Source organism: Diadema antillarum, unplaced genomic scaffold (assembly GCF_040938485.1).
Source record: "Diadema antillarum isolate AM-2024a unplaced genomic scaffold, OU_Dant_1.0 seq00000633_RagTag, whole genome shotgun sequence".
Lineage (NCBI taxonomy): Eukaryota > Metazoa > Echinodermata > Echinoidea > Diadematoida > Diadematidae > Diadema > Diadema antillarum.
This window is the reverse complement of record NW_027271550.1, coordinates 23,779-41,628: the sequence shown is the minus strand read 5'-3', so window position 1 is coordinate 41,628 and position 17,850 is coordinate 23,779. Positions and strand designations below refer to the sequence as shown.

At 39.1% G+C, this 17,850-nt stretch overlaps 1 long non-coding RNA gene across 1 annotated transcript in view; it reads left to right on the top strand.

Annotated features, from left to right (window-relative positions):
• The window catches only part of LOC139736162 (uncharacterized), a 134,222-nt gene that overhangs the window by 106,517 nt on the left and 9,855 nt on the right, over positions 1-17,850 (top strand). Inside the window, exon 3 of the long non-coding RNA XR_011711240.1 lies at positions 12,517-12,616. This is a non-coding gene — a long non-coding RNA (uncharacterized lncRNA). The remainder of the gene's footprint in view (positions 1-12,516; positions 12,617-17,850) is intronic.

The following is a 17,850-nucleotide window of genomic DNA, read 5'->3' as shown; positions in this document are numbered from 1 at the left end:
TGGGTTTTTTTTGTCTTAACATTTTCGTGGATGTCCCGTGCCCGAGTGGTTAGAGAAACGGTTTCACATGCAGGTTCAATATAACTTCAAGGTGCCTATATCACTTCTTTTCTTTGTCGATCACAGATGACCGACATCTGATGACCCCAAGCGTATCACCTAACTCGTCCTCAGTGTGACGAGTTTTCATATCTCGTTTGTCTTAAGATTTGCCTATGTGTTCCCGGGGAACAAGTGTTTGAACAAAGCAAAATCACCTTTTGAAGAGCAGTAATTCAGTGAATCCTTCCTCCTCCTCCTCCTCCCTCCCCAACCCCCCCCCCAAAAAAAAATGTAATTGTTCATCGTGATTTGGTAAAGAATCCTTCAGGAAAATCCCAAAACTGATGAAACCCATCATGCTTGGGTGAGCACTAGATGCGCAGGATTTTATCCTGCACAAAGGTCAGTTGAAGAAACCGTGCTGACTAAAAGTGAGCAAGTCCATTGTCACCAAAGACACCATACAAATTGTTCAGCCATTGATTCACTTCTTGTGTTCAACAGAAAGAGCGATCAGGCGGATTTTTCCATCTTGCTTTTTTTTTTTTCATTTCCGTAGGATTAGAAGGAGCTTGTAACCGTATGAATAGTACCAGGAAAAAAAAAAAAGGAAGAAATTTATATTTGGCCTTTATGGCCGGCTGTGTCATTGTCAAGTTCATTTAAAAGTGGAGCAAGTTGATTTATGTGCCCGGTGTTGATCGTAGTAGACATAACTTTTATGGCAGTACATGGCATCATTACAGATGTGTCAAGGACATCAGGATAGTAGCCAGTAGGTGGGAAGAGAGAGAGAGAAAAAAAAAAGAAATTGGGAAGGAAGGACAAAGAGAAGAATAAAGGGAGAGTGGAGAAGAGCATTGACATTTTATGACCAGTTCAAGAATGTTTGCTGTAGAGGAGTTGATTGTTGGCAATCGCCTCCTCAAGCCAACTTCTGCACACATTTTCATGCTGTAAATCTGCTGGCACCATGTTTTTTTTTTGTGTGTGTGCGTTTGTTTTTGTTTTTTTCCAGGTGCTTTTTAATTTGCCCCAGCTGCAGATTGAAGGTACACATAAAAAAAAAGAAAAAAGAAATAATATGGCCTACCCCTCTCTCTCTTGCTGTCTCTCTCCTTGAATTTTTGCAGGTCAAGTCTGGTTCACAATACCCTTAAAAAAGTCAGCAGTTAGTGTGAGATCTAGTAAATATGTCATATTTTGCTGAAAATTCAGAATATACTGACAAGAAGAAGTTTAGACATATTTTTTTTTTCTATACCAAAGCTGTGAACAAGAATGAAAGATTAAGAACTGATGTTAGAGATGTTGAAGGTAATCTTTTCTCTGTTATGGCAACTGGAATGTTGTTCTATTATGTCATGTCGTGTGACAGTCAAATGATTTGAAGTTTGTAAACATTAAGATGGGAACAGATTTTTATGACATAGTCAGATGTTTGAGAAATTCGCAACAGGATTCCTTCATGAAGTATAATTGCAAGGGAAAAGAAGCAAACCAATCAGACGTATAGCAAACAGTATGTCAGCTCAACCCACCGTTAGGCCCATCCACACACAAGTGTTTTTGGTTTTTGTATCGCAGTGCAAAAAACAATTTTATTTGCTTCCATTCGCACATGGCAAAAGAAAAAAATGCTTCCAATGCAAGCAAACCAATTTTAATCTGTGAACTGCGCATTTTGTGTAGACAGTGACCAGTGACAGTGACCCTGAGCACCGTAGTAGTGTGCTTCCGTAGTGTGGCAAGGTGCATCCTGGGATTAGAAAGTCGAGAGGTTTCTTCATGTGCCGTTCATATTGCATGAGGCGAATTATTGCAAAGGTCTTGAAAAATCAAGATGGAGTGATTTTCACATTGCGATGCAGATTGTGATACTTTATGATTATTTTGTTGTATAGGTCTTAGACACAAAAATTAATGGTTGTTGCACTGCACAGCAAAAATATACTTTTCAAAAATGTCAAATTTTGGGTGCATGTAAACTGGGCTTATAGGTATGGATTTGCAGCATGTCTTTAAAAGTGTTGCTTTGATTATTCTTTCCTGATATTATGTTGTGTTTTAAAGAAAGAAGAGAGAGAAAAAATTGGGGCCCTATACAACAAATAATTTGCCTGATGTTATTGAAGCCTCTTTGCAATGTCTCTTACCCTCAAGGCAGGGCTCGACACTAACTTTTATTTTTGGTGGCCCAATCGGGCCACCAAAATCATTGATTTCTATTTTTGGTGGCCCGAAAGTAAAATCTGGTGGCCCGAAAAAAAAAATCAAGAAAAACATCCAAAAAAACATAATGCCTCCGGCACCACTTCATGGCGGAGGCATAAAAATAAATCGGTCCTACTAAACATAGAAAAATAAATATCAAGTATTACTGAAGTGATACAGGTACCCATGTCTAAAATAATATGAATAAAAAATTCAAATGTCTTACCGTTATTCCGAGTTCTATGATTTAACAAAATAGGCTTATAGATTATCATAAAAGTTGATGCCTATTTAGGAGGTCAAAACTTACGTTTGAAATGATAAAGTGGGAGCATTTGCAGACATTTGTAAACATCCGACATTTGTTTTGGCATTGTAAAGAGCCGAAAGTTACCGTTATTCATTTCTGATTGTAAAAGCCATCATCCAACATTTACTAGTGTTTTAACATATACAGAGCCGAATGTTAACGTTAATCATTTTCAAATGTAAAAGCAAACACCTGACATTCATTTTAGCATCTTACGGAGCTGAATGTTATCCTTATTCATTTTCGAGCGTGAAAGCAAACATCCACTATTTACACTGTATTTTAGCATCTAACTGAGCCGATTGATACCGTTAATCAGTTCCAAATGTAAAAGCAACAATCTGTTATTTATTTTAGCACCGTACGGAGCAGAATATTACCGTTATTCATTTCCAAATTTAAAAGCAAACATCCGACATTTATCTTTATTATCGGACGGAGCCGAATGTTATTGCTGTCCACTTCCGAAAGTGAAATGAATCATCTGACAATTATTTTAGCATCGTACGGAGCCGAATGTTATGTTTTTCATTTTTGGACGTCAAGGCAGACATCAGACATTTACTTTACCATCAAACGCAGCTGAATGTTACTGCTATTCATTTCAAATGTAATAGCAAATGTCTGACATTTATTTAAGCATCGTATGGAGCAGAATATTACTGTTATTCACTTCCGAAAGTAAAAGCAATCATCTGACATTCATTTTAGCATCTTCCTGAGCCGAATGTTATTGCTATTTACGTTCGAAAGTAAAAGCAAACATCCGACAATTATTTAATCATCGTACTGACTTGAATATTATTGTTATTCATTTCCGAACGTCAAATGGATCATTCCACATTTATTTTAGCATCTTTCGGAGCTGAATGTAATTGCTATTTACTTTCGAACATAAAAGCAAACATCAGACACTTATTTTATCATCGTACGGAGCTGAATATCATTAGCATTCATTTCCGAACGTCAAAGCAAACATTCCACATTTATTTCAGCATCTTCCGGAGCCAAATGTTATCCTTATTCATTTCCGAACGCAAAATCAAATATCTGACATTAATTTTAGCACCATACGGAGCTGAATCTTACCGTTATTCATTTCCAAAAGTATAAGCAAACATCTGACATTTATTTTAGCATCTAACGGAGCCGATTGTTACTGTTGTCCGTTTCCAAAATTGAAGTCAAACATCCAACTTTTTTTGGTGGCCCGATTGGGCCACCAAAATCTTCATTTCTGAAATTTTGGTGGCCCGACGTGTGTTTTTGGTGGCCCCGGGCCACCGGGCCACCGTTAGTGTCGAGCCCTGCTCAAGGTATATTTCAAATAAGCCTGAGGTGCTGTATTTTTCCACCTTGGCCACAAAATTAATGTCGAGATAGACATGGCACCGAGATAGCAATGTACCATCTGACCTCTTTAGTTGTGGCAAAGTTCATTCTCCCGGATCATCCCAATCAAGCGTCAGCAACTGATCTTCCAGGAACTAAATATACTTTCGGCTCACTGTTGGTGGTACTCGATTGCACTTAGTTTTACTGCTAAACATGGTGACATGATTGTGAAATTTGAGCTGGAGCGTGTCATGTTGATCGCCTCCTACAAATGTTAAAGGCATACAATCGTGGCGAGTGGTTTGTGCGGCACGGAGACGAACACAACACGCTGCCTCCCCCATTCTGTATCAAATATAGTGACCCCGAATGAGAATAGCGCTGGCTCAATGGGTCAGCGAACAACACTCTAGACTACAAGAGTTCTGTGCTACAAATCTCCTGACCCAAAATGGCTGTCCGAGCGAGCCACGAGAGCTTCCGAATGGACGCACATTCTCAGTGCGCATGCACATGAAGAGAGGCCAAAAGAGCCATGCGTCTTCGCCTCTCTCCTCCAATCACTGCAGCTCGCGGTCACAATGTTTGTGTATGATGCGTACACACACACGCACATACACACACGTGTCTCAGTGGCAGCATTGTCCCACACGTTTATGGATATAGCACCGAGTCTGGCATTACGCAATTGCATGCACAAACTTCGGTCGTTCAGAGTTTACGTACCATAAGGGATGACGATCGTCTGCCTTTAAAGATCCTATATGAAGGGAATAAATGTTCGTAAAATTCGTTTGTAGATGAAATATATGTTGGTAATTGACCAATTATGCAAAAAGTTTGGCTCAAATCCCCGCAAGCATCTAGATATCCGCTATTTGCAAGTCCCAAACATCCCCCTCCCTCCCCCTCGAAAACCAGCCACAGTACGGGACTCCAAAAGTTGTGACGTCACGCCAGGGTAGTTAGAGCCACGGGCCCCGGATGCTCTGTAGAAAAGCATTTGGCATCGGGAAAGAATTTCTGTCAATTTTTTTTCAAAGTCTGAAATCTCTGCTATTTATACTTTTGACACCAACTCTTTACTGTTTGTCTACACTTAATAGTATTATCATGAACTGCTTCTTCTCAAACAATTATTTTGTATTACTATGATCTGCAACAAGCCCAAATTTCACACAATTATCACAATTTTCTCCTCATAGTTTTGGTGCGAAAGTAGATCCGGTCGGCCGTCGGTCGGTATGACGTATCACCTCGCAGCTCGTATCGTATGCATTGTACGTACGTACGTGCGGTTCACATTTGTATCATCGTAACTTTTTCATAGCGGTTCGTTTCGAAATTTCGCGTCGATCAATTTTGAGCTTTCACTCCTTCCGAAAATGGCCGAGAACAGTGAGTTATCAGAGTGATCTTTTTATGGACTTTGAGGAGTACGTTAGTGAAGAGGAATGAAGCGACAAAAGCAGAGAAGGGGACGAGAATATAGACGAGGACGATGGAAGTTGGGAAGATGTAAGCTGGGGAGAGGACGATGGAGAAGTGGGAGAGCAAGGTGCTGTCGACGTCAATCCAGCCGGGGAAGCAGCGGCAGGGCCACGGGTGCCGCAACCCTATTGTCATGAGCCGCTGCCTTTCGATGGAGATGGAATGGCAAACGACGGGGATGCTCCTCGTCTCGATTTTAGACATATTCATTAAGACATATTTCAAATTTCATGGCGAAATGATGTTTCTATCTTGAGAAATTTAACTTTGAAATCACAGCAATATCACCCCATTTTTTTACGAGCACGCATGAAAATGTGACCCAAATCATGTTTGCAAACAACGCCGAAAAGCTGCATTCGCGTGTGGATCTCCAGCGATCAGATAATGAGCGTACAGCGGTTAGAAAATACGCGTAACAAGCGCAGAAGCCACTCCCCCTATGTGTTGTCATACCCTGTGTGCGCTGCGTGCGTACGTACGTGCTCGGTATTCAGTTTACATTCGATTCACATGTACCGTATTGAGCGCCCTACAACACGTACGAACCCCGCGTATGTATGCAGGCGCAGCTAGCTAGCAGCAGCTAGGCAGCCCCGCCGGTAAAATTCGGGGAGCCGAGCGGACGAGAGAGCATCGCGATTGCAAGCCAGGGCAGCCGGCATGGCGAGCATGGTTACGTTCGCACTTTGGCTAAGCGGACATGATTGTATTCACAACCGACTTCTCGGCTTTATAGTGCCAGTGACTCGAGCATCGCGAGTGCACTTTCGAAATATAAATGCCATATAAATGAACAACGATAAGATCATAACCAATCCACAAGTAAACTAATAATAGTAGACAGAAATTTAGTCTGGTTGTTTTGCAAGACGTACGTGATTTGTGAGCGTGACTGTATCCGATATGTACAGTACAGGGTGCGTGCTATGCTGTGATGCGTGTTGTAGGCCTATAGGAGCTATCGCAAGCGACACCAGCCCAGTTTCCTGCCTCGATATGCACATCATACACAACACATACACACACACACGTAGTGACACACACACACAGAGGTAGCTCTTTGCTGGCAGCATCTGGCGTCCGCACCGTACCGCGCGCTGGCACGTACAGAGTCGCATCACTCGCGGATTAATCTTTTACGCGGGACGTTATTTTTCCAACCAAAATAAAACTAAAAAAGTCCTCTCAAAATTCTAAATTTTCTGAATATTATGTGATGTATCAAAAAATCGTTCACTAGAACATTTTTTTCTAATAATTCTTAAACAAATTAGAACATAAAATCCATCATAAGAGAGCGATATGACGCAATTTTAAAGCTTTGACAGCACTGCATTTGCGTGGACATAAGAGGGAATACCCTTACGTGACATCATAATCTAGGGGTCTTGACTCAACGGGGAATAAGGCTTCGATATTTTGACGAAATTTGAACGCATATTCCTCAAAAACCAACCTTTTTAGGGGTTTGAAAGATGTGAGATAGGAAAGTATGGTTAATAAGCCTTTCAAAAACACAAACAGTCCAGTTTTTGGCGATCGGCTTCTTATGTGAACTTTAAGAGCAGTGGAGCTCCATGTACCAAAGTGACTACCAATTTTGACCGAGAATACTCGGGCAGGTGTGTGCTGGAAATGCGTATTGTAGCATAATCAGTCCATCCTCAATTGGTTGAAAAGACTCTGAAATCATGTAATAAAATCTGGAAATTTTATGCGTGTATGCTCCTTTATAAAGCCCTCTCATTGCTCAGTCTGCACGGTCCAGTTATCATATTTTTTTTATAGAGGGGTTGTTTTCCTCCATGAAGAAGATAGAATTGGGAAAATGATCCTTCCATGTCTCTCAATTCCACCTGATCACAGTTTTACTCCATATAGGGGCCATCCCTCGTCATTCACAAACAGGGTTGCCAGCATAGAATGCTTGCCCATTAAATGTATCATGTGACTTGCAAGGGACCTAGTTCTTCACCGAGGTGAATTTAGATATCACTCAGTCTTCCTTGTAATTTGAGTCTAGTATGGTAATGGCCACAGGATGTGTGCATATTTAGCCTCATCAAGGCTCATCATTGTACCTAGTACATGTGTTAGACACCTTTATTCTAGACTAGTACCTACCTTTGGGAATGTACCTCAAGATGAACATCTATAGGGCTTTTTACACTTGCAAATTTTTGCTTAGTCCCGTACCAACGGTGGGGCTAAGGGGGGGGGGGGGGGGGGCCTTAGCCCCACCGTTGGTACCGGACTTTCCTTAGCCCACTTTCTGTTTACACTTGTTTTTGCGAAAGTGGGCTAGCCCCACCGATAATCCCGTACTATCTGGCCCTGCAAAATAGCAGGGTTAGCATCACAATTGCGGTGCCAAGCAAGCGAGTGTAAACAGAACGAAAAATTAATCTGGGGCTAAGCGACGGATACGAAGTCCGACCCCCCACTGACCAATCAGAAACGAGGTAATCAAGTGCTGCCGGTGCGTGCATGTACTTGTACAGTGCACAGCCTAATCATGAATATTCATGTGGTTTGGAAAGTACGGGGCTAAGAAGTATGAGTGTAAAAAGGTCAGTTTTCTCCTTAGCCCAGGACAAGAGCGTAGTACGGGATTTATTGGCAAGTGTAAAAAGCTGAAAAAATTGATACGGGACTAACGATAGTCCTGGGTTAGAGAAAGTGCGGGGTTAAGAAACACAAGTGTAAAAAGGGCTTATGTTTAGTTTTCGTAAATATGCAATACATTTTGGCTTTTAAGATACTCAGTATTTTTATTGTTTGTAAGCATGTCGATATGATGTTTTATATGCAAGCAGTTTGTATCCAGTACCACACACAGTGCTAAAAATTCCAATAGCAGTCATGTAACCACTAAAATGACAGTCAGTAAAAATATTGAGAGAACTCAACCTACCCAAAAGGACAAGAATGCAAGCTTGCCATCCTTCTTTTAAAACTTTTTTTTTTGTTGCAACTACATCTTTATCACACGCTTTGCAGAAATTATTCTTAAAGGACAAGTTTACCTTCATTTATACATGGACTGAGAGAATGCAGCAATATCAGTAGAACTCATCAGTGAAAGTTTAATGAAAATCGGACAATCCGTTCAAAATTTTTGAAATTTTGAAGTTTCAATGCTGCCATCGCTGGATGAGAAGACTACTGCAGCTTGTGATATCACAGGTGTAGAACAGTATAAAGAAAATATGAAGATAATTCAACATATCTTCATTTGTCTCGCATAACAAAAGAGTATTTAACCTGCCTCTTTCAGAAGGCAGGGGAAATAATATTGACCTCAATATATGTCAGTAGTGAGTCGAGGGGATGTGTACTTTTTTCTAAATATGAAATTTTTTTGAATTCTCTTTATATTCTTTATATCATTCTATGCATGTGACATCATATACTGTGGTAGTCTTCTCATCTAGCAGTGACTGCAGAAACTGTAGATATTCATAACTTTTGAATGATTTGTCCAATTTCCCTCAAACTTTCACTAATGTGTTCTACTAATATTGCTGCAGTTTTACAATCCACATTTATATGAAGATGGACTTATCCTTTAACCGATCACTGTCCTACACAAACAATGTATTGTTTGTTCTCTTGCTTGTTTCCTGTCCTGCATGGTCTTTATGACTAGCATACTTCCTTGATTTATAATTAGCTGTTTTGAGACAATTTGTCATTTTGAAGGAGATTTCTCACTTTGGGTGGACAGGTCTCTGAAGAGTGACCATTAACTGCCCATCCATCTACTTGTCCTTGACCCTAGCTGACCAAAGTAGATGTAGTGGACAGTGAGCTGTCCCCATCATAACATCGTCTCCTCTCTATTCAGGGGTTTGCATGTCCGGCAGGTTCTTGGCCCTGGACCAGTACTCAAAGCTTAGTGGCCGTAATCCATTAATCCCTCAGGGCTCCTTAAAATGATAATCCTTATAATGACATTCATTAGTAGGGAAGCTATGGGGATAGTGAAGCCAAGAGAATGTACAAAGGTAGTTGCCTTCACAGTATAAATACCAGATGAATAGATCGGTTTACCTGTCGCTGAGGTTGAGGATGCTTTTTATGGATTCTACTGATAATGATGAAATGTGCTCTGTTTATTGTTTGTTGTTTGTTTGTGTTTGGAAAATATTTATGTGTGTGTATGTGTGGGTGTATATCACCAAGGAGGTTCGAGAAATGCAGTCACAACAGTCTTATTCACTTTGATCCCATGGTCGAAGCCGCCACTCAAAAATATTTGAAGTATGTGTCAAACTGGATCTGCCCCCCCCCCCCCCCCCCCGATAGGAAGAACATGAATTCACGTCTCATTGCATAATGACCAGCCACTGTCTGAGGAAGATAAGATATGTCTTTATGATGGCAATTACTTTTTGCTATCCCTACTTACAAACGATGGGCGGTAGACAATGGTAAAGGCACGGGGGTGCGCGAATAGAAATTGCTCAAATATTGCTGAAATAGATGTCAAAATTACTCGACTGTACGTGTCTGTATGCTAATCTGACATTAATTTATAAAGAACTATACTTGAAGATGATACCATATTAGTTTCATTTGGCAGAAGTAATCACAAAAGTGATAAAACCGGCTTTCCATGAGGGTAAAATTTCAAACACTTTCACAAAATACAGCTCAGATTTACACTTTTGCACATATTTTCAAACGGAATTGACTTTTGTTTTATATGCTTTATCATTAGGTGAAATTTCATTGCATTTGATATATAAACGAGCAGCATATAGGCCTACCCGATATTATGATAGCATTAAAAGTGAATCTTCAGATTGCTCAGAAAGATGGCGTCTTCAAGCTTCGAAATCAAAGGCACAAATGCACCTGTGGAATTCTTTTGTCCATCCATAAAAAACTGACAGCTGATTGAATAATTATAGTCAGTTGTAACTCCATCTCTCGAACCTCCTTGGTATCACATAGACTCAGAGGTCAGTGTGTATGTAAAAGAAAAAATCATGCAGATGACCGGTGGCTTTCAAAGAGTGCGATATTTGGAGTGGGTCAGGAGCCACTAAAAAGATGTCTATAGTGTGATGTTTGCATGAGGAGTCATACCCACAAAGCTGTGCTATGAATTACTTTCTAGTCCTGACTAGCTACCCACTTTCCATCCCCCTTCCCCACCAGAAAACAAAAGACAACCCCCACCCCACCCCAAAATAAGAAAAGGAGGAAAATGTTTAGGGTGTTGGTGCAGGACCACTGGGCAACATGCAATTTGATCAGTCTATTTGGAACCATTGTGTGTACTTTGTGAGATTAACTGTTCACAGTTATGTAAACAACCACCAGGGGGGCCTGGTGGACCTGTTGAGGTCAATGACTGGTCAAGAGTCCTTTGTTGTCCAGTGGGCCTGGCCAAGGGTTTGAAATGGATCAGGGAGGTGTGATGAAGAGCTGTTTCATTTGTGGTCACCTGAACTGCAAGCAGAATATACCGGTACCCTGGAGAAGAAGCTGTGAAGATGGAAAGCAGTTGTATCAGATCAGTGATATCAATAGCAGTGGTATCAAAAGCACCATTCTAGCTTTAAGTATGAAGAAAAGAGCCTATCAAAGCCCACTGTGCAAACTTAAGCATGAATACATGTAAATTGATAGATATTGGTTATTGGTTATTATGTGTGACTATGATGGTAGCTTTATGATGTCCTGAGGGAATACCATGCCTGTCGACCCTCTGGCACCCAGTTAGTCAAACTCTATATTGTTCTTTTCTTATTAATTGATATTGATTGAATGTCATACAGTTGTCATTAATAATTCAGTCATTGTAATTCAGTTATATTTGTTTCTTTGTTTTTGTGAACTCAAACTGTCAACAAATACAGATCAATTCCATGTCTGTAACTAATTTTCCTCATCAAAATATAATGATCTTTGTTCAAGCTTGTTTGCCATAGGTAGAGGGTGTGTGTGTGTGGGGGTGGGGGGGGGGTGTAGGTTTGTTAACAAAATTTGATAGAAGCAGCAAAAGAGCTACTTGATTGATTTGATTTGATTTGATTTGATTGTAATTGTTATTCCATTTGTAATATTACATATCTTTGTATAAAAGACATTTGCAAAATATCTCAAATTATCAGAAATATTCTAATTTTCTTTTTATTTGAAAAAAAAAAGTATAAAGAAAATACGATCCTGGACAGGTAGAAAATACCAACACAGATCTGTTTGCAGCACAAGTAGAAAACTTGTATCACAGTCCCACTAACTCAGTATTCTTGTTGGTGGATCTATTTGTACATGCCTTGTCTTTTGCAGTTTGACTGATCCCAGTGACTAGGAATATGCATATTAACCATCAAGAACAAATTTCTGATGGGTTCTTTTGTTACACATTTCATACTCAAACTACGTATAATTGCACCTTTAGGTGCTATTAAAGGACAAGTTCACCTTCATAAACATAAGGATTGAGAGAATGTAGCAATATTAGTAGAACACATCAGTGAAAGTTTGAGGAAAATCAGACAATCCGTTCAAAAGTTATGAATTTTTGAAGTTTTTGTGCAGTAACCGCTGGATGAGAAGACTACTGCAGTGTATGTATAACTTAGATGTCACATGCGTACAACAATACAAGGAAAATATAAAGAGAATTTCACAAAATTCCATCTTTTGAAAAAAGTACACATTCCCCTGACTCGTTACCGACAAATGTTATGGGTAATATTGTTCCCCCCGCCTATAGAAAGAGGCAAGTCAAGTGCTCTTTTATTATGCGAAAAAAGTGAAAATATGTTGAATTTTCTTTTACATTTTCTTTATACTGTTGTACGCATATGACTCACAAGCTGTAGTAGTCTCCTCATCCAGCGGTTCCAACGCAAACATTTTAAAAATTCACAACTTTTGCATCGATTGTCCAATTTTCCTCAAACTTTCACTGATGTGTTCTACTATTATTGTTGCATTCTCTCAATCCTTATGTTTATGAAGGTGAACTTGTCCTTTAAGAGTTATGCATCATAAATTATGCTGTTGTTAATACTCTTCTGACAGCTCCAGTGTTTGCTAACACAGGGGTCTGTGTATGTTGCCTGTAATTTCACAATGCAATCTTTTTCTTCTCATTTCAGAATTTCAGTCCATGCAGTGTAATCAAGGCCCGTATCCAGAGTTGTCTTCCATTGAATACAGATTTCTTCAGTGAACAAATGTTCCATTAAGTGATCACAGGTATGCCATTTACACTCCATTATTCTCTCTCTCTCTTTGAAAATGATGTATTTCTTTACAATATTCCCCATTTGTATAATCCTTAGTGCAGTATTGGTATTGAAAATTTACATGTTGTAGTTTGAGAGAAACTGGCAGAATTAGTTGTAAATGATGAAGTATCAAATTATGCATTTATTCTCAATTGTATTGGTCTTGCGGAAAATGGATCAAACTGGGATAATATAAAGAAAACCAAAGAAATTGAAAATTCCGACAGAGACATAGATGTGAAAAACCAGTTGGACTATTTTCAGGGATCAAGTGAAGATAGTTTTTTGATGATTTCCTGAAACTATGCTGAGGATTTAGAACAATTGTTTACATATTTGTTGTGCGTACCATGTACCATTATGCAATTATGAAATCCATTCATTTCGTGTGATTGTGAAATTCGTGTAATGTCAAGTAAGAAAACGAGGAAGTGTAATATTGATGATATTCAGTTACGTGATAGAGCTAACTGTGTTTTACATAACATACAAGATATTGGGTCATAAGACTTATTTATGTGGTCATGATTTTCCCATCAGTATGTCTGCATTTACTTGAATTGTCAGCAATTTGCTCTTTTTCAAGTATGGATTTCAGTGCCAATTTTGTTGTTTTATATATGGTAAATCCTCATTTTGTTTACTTGCGTCTATGATGCCTGATTCGTAGTAAGTTTGAAATGTTTACAGTCATCTTGTTAAAGTAACATGATACATTTTCAGTACTTGATAGAACATAGATATTAGACCATGTGACTGGTGTATACTGAAAAAGTGGAAATTTTTGCACATTTCATGCAACCAGAAACTTGCGCAAAAATAAAAGCATGCAAGTATTTTTGCTTGCCATATATTACAGCAATTGATATCTTGATTCCGCCGGATTAAAAAAAGAGAAACTCATCTTACCTGGCAGAGCGCAGAAGATTACTCACACAAAAATATCCACTTTCAGTAAGTTATCTTAGTTGGTGGTATAATTTGTGGAAAAGATATTAGTCATAGTATTTCCTACATTGTCATGCCATTGACATATGATACTGGATTATGTCCAAACACCTTCATGACTGTGAATTGCATCCCTGCTGCCTATTGCTGCATTTGTTCATGTGTCCATTTATCCATGTATCCCTCTGTCCATCAACCTTTTTATCCTGGAGAGAGAGAATGGAAATAACACCAACAGTACTTTGTCGCCACGGCAACTCATGAATCAGAGGGGAGGCATTAGGTTTAAGGCAGAGTGGCCAAAAAACCACAGTTTACCAGAGCTAAACAAAGTCTTTCTCCGATTATTCAAGTCAGTTTTCTCGGAAAGAGTAGATGGGCAAAGCTGCTAGGATCCACGAAGATGAGGCCCGTGCAGTAAAGTGAAGTGGGAGTCGAGCGTATCTGTGTCATGTGTAATGTTTCACCACATAGCATGTGCAGTAAGGATGTTATGGATATAAATGTGACACTGGCTGTAGTCATTTTACAATATGTATTTTCTTTAGCATTTTATTTTGAGTGTGTGTATGTGTAGTGATATGTATCTTTCCATGTAGGATTCACATTCAGAGACCCCTCCTATTCTATCAACCAGTATCTTTGCGATGTATGACGTAGGCCATTTTCTCGCCTTGCCTGTGGTGGCGAAATGAGATCAGATTTCACTGAATAGATTAGTGGTCGGAAGCCACAAGCATGAAATGTCAAAAAAAAAAAAATGCCCCGTTGTTGTACATTTGATGTACAGTCTACACATCCTATTGAAACATCACTGTGACCATGTCATTGAACTTAGTGTTTATAGTTGAAGCACTGTTTAAATGATCGTCATTTCACTGGAAAGAAAGTTTTGATATGAAACGGGATAGAGCTAGAATCTTGTATGATAGAGGTTTATGCAGAGCTTGGATGGAAGAGAATTCAGTCAATCACCCCTTTGCAGCACAACTCAATCCCACAGAAACAAAAAACAGAAACAAAAACATGTAAACAACAAACTACAATATGTGGAAACCAAAATCTGCTTTGTCAAGATTTGATATATTGAAATGTGACATGTATGTGTAGGCATGGGATGACAGGGCAACATGTTGGAATGTCATCGTGATAGTACAACTTTGTCATATTTTGTGTGGATGACTGAGATGTCTTTCTTGTCCTCTCTATTCCTTTTAAAAACAAGTAATGATAATAATAATGATAATGATAATAATAATAATGATAATGATAATGATAATACAATACATTTTTTAGACGCTTAATACGGATGTTTCTAAGCGCACGGTTTACTGGAAAATTTATATTTAATCCAAAATAAATGGGTATGAAAATAAAACAATAAATGAATAACAATCATAAATGTTACACAACAATGGACTAAAACACACACACACACACACACACACACACACACACAAGTGGACATCGCTGTTAAGTTACTGGTCAGGCCGTTCGCCGTGGGCTGATTATGGCAAGTGAAAGGATGCCGGGGGCAATTAAATTTATGGACAGACAGAAACTGGGCCACGACGTGAGGTGGACCAACACAGACTGTAGAGGGCCACCCAAGATTGGCTTTCATCTAATTTTTGAGTCGTGCCGGGGATGTGGCGAGCGGAGTGCACTTTTCCATCGCCCTGATCAGTAACTCTACTCTGTTTACAATTTCCTTCCCCTTTTTGATTGAACGTACTTATTTTTTTTTTCTCAAACTCTCCCTTTACCTCTTATACAGTAGCCTATGGATTGGATGGGAAGGGGGGGGGGGGGGGGGGGGTGGTAGAAATCTGCGTCATTGGTGCCATGTGCTGATTTTTTTTTTCTTGTTTTTCGCTTTTCCTTTTTCTAAGAGAGAGATTTCGTGCTAAATGCTTTATGTAAATATGGGTTGTGGCTTAGGCCAGGCTGCATTGCATTTTCTCATTGTCCCATAGGTCCTGATAACTTCATCCCAGAAAAATGTGTTACATTTTTTGAGTGCGTATGTGTGAAAACAGTTGAAGTTGGATTCAGCAGAGCAGTACTAAGCATTCTTCTCAATGATGTTAGTGCTCACAGCAATTCAAGGCAGTTACAGGGGTTAGATGGACATTACTTACAACGAACGAATGCCCCCCCCCCCCCAATCTAGGTGTAAGGTCACTTTTTTATCAAGAGCTATCAAATTAGGTTGACTTTCCCTGACTGCTGTCCATCGTTCACATAAGCGCAGAGTTATAATTCATCGATTAGGCATGATATTGTTTTTTGTGTGTGGCACCAGTTTCGGTGCATGTTTGATTTAGTCCCAGTGTAATAGATTCATCTAGTTTCTTTCCAAATTACCCACGGAGTCCATGTTTATTGAGGAGCCCGAGCACTTAGAGCTGCACGATGCTTTCCTCGTCTTGAAAGGCAGCGTGAGGGGCCTGCGTCATAGTTCATAGTTGAAACCATAGCGATGAATGGCTGTTGCTGGTAAATTAGCACAGGGGCTACATTGTTGGTATGAGGGCTCTCTCTCGCTCTATACCATGGCATTCTCCAGGTAATGTTTGGCGAGAGCCGTGTGGTCACGGATAGAACAGTGGGGCCATAATTAATGGAAGTAGGTGACCTTGGGGGGAAGGGTGGCGAGCAGTCGGCGCTAATTGCCAAATTATCAGCATCATTTCTAGTTTGTGTGAAAGAGATTATTTTTTGTCGTTAATTTTCCCATTTTTCTTTATTTTTTCACTGGTATTGGAGGAGATGAGGATGGGGTTGTATGTTGTTGAAAGTTCTTAAAAAAAATAGTAGAGAGACCAGGTTGTCCAGAGGAAAATTTGATTTGCACAAATTGAGCAGTAAACTTTAATTTTGTACAGTTTTTGCTGAGCGTGGAATTTGTCTTCAATATGTCACAAAACAGTCTTGCCATTCCTTGTGGAACCATTTCTATATAATATACATTATACCTGTGTATGTCTCTTGGGTGGTGCCCTGTTTCCTAACACTTCTTACAGGGAAGGAAACCTTCAAAAAGATTGTCCTGTACAAGCCGTTCTAATAAACAGAGCATCACAGTATCTAGATGTTGATTTTATGATCATTGTGTTTGTCCAAATTAAGACGACAGGTTCTCCAAAGGCTACACATGGTACTAGACCCCATTTAGAAAGGAGTAGATGGGGCATATAAAGTGCAGAAGTAATACTAGCAATGATTGTAAACTTATGTTTTACAAATGCTTAGTACACTGTTCCTCATCAGATAATAGAATAAACAAATAAAAGGTAATAGTTTGAAATTTAGCCATGTGTGGTACACCTTTCGTGATGTTTATCTGTAGATGAGAGTATTGGATTTGTGTGTGTATGTGTGTTTGTGTGTACAATATCACAATTTCTTGCCTAAGGGGAATTCCAAGCCAGCTATGAATTAGTCTGATAAGAAATAGTAAAATTTTACAAGCACAGCAGTAAAAATGTGATAAAATTTGTATAAAAATCAGGAAAGTTATGAAAATTGATGTTTGGCTAATTTGTGCAGAACAGTTCTCATACAATTTATCGGCTTATATGAATATGCAAATGAGTGAGCTGATGATGTCATCACCTCACAGTTTTCCTTTGATTGTATACGTAAATGACAAAAATTAAAATTTTCTGATATCAAAGTGTAAAACATAATCAGATAGTCCTGCCTGACTACCTTCAAAATAGTGATCAGTCAGATTATTCTGAGATTTGAGACTTGGGCATTTTTGCAATGGAACAAAAAGCTAGAACTTTTAGTTTTTGTGTTCAAACTAGATTTGGCAAGTTGTTAGGTGATGACATCATCAACTCACTCATTTGCGTGTTCATATTGACTGTTCAAGAACGGTTTGTTGAAAATTAGCCAATCTTCACATTTCATTACTTTCTAAATTTTCTTCCGTTATTGATCAAACTTTTACTGTTGTGTTTCTGAAATCATGCTCCTTCCTTTCAGATTAACTTTCATCTTGTCCAAAATTCCTCTGTGATATTATTTTGGGTTATTGACACAGGAGTCTTCAAAAACCCAAATGTTCAACATACATGAAAAAAAAGAAGAAGCTTTGAATAGATAACACATTCTGTGACTTGCGGCTAAATGTTTATGTTTTACCCAAGATATTGCTGGCAGTTTGGCAATGTGACAATTTCAATCTGCATCGGAGGTCAAGGCAGTAGCTGGGTAGATATCTAGAAAATAAAATAAAATGTA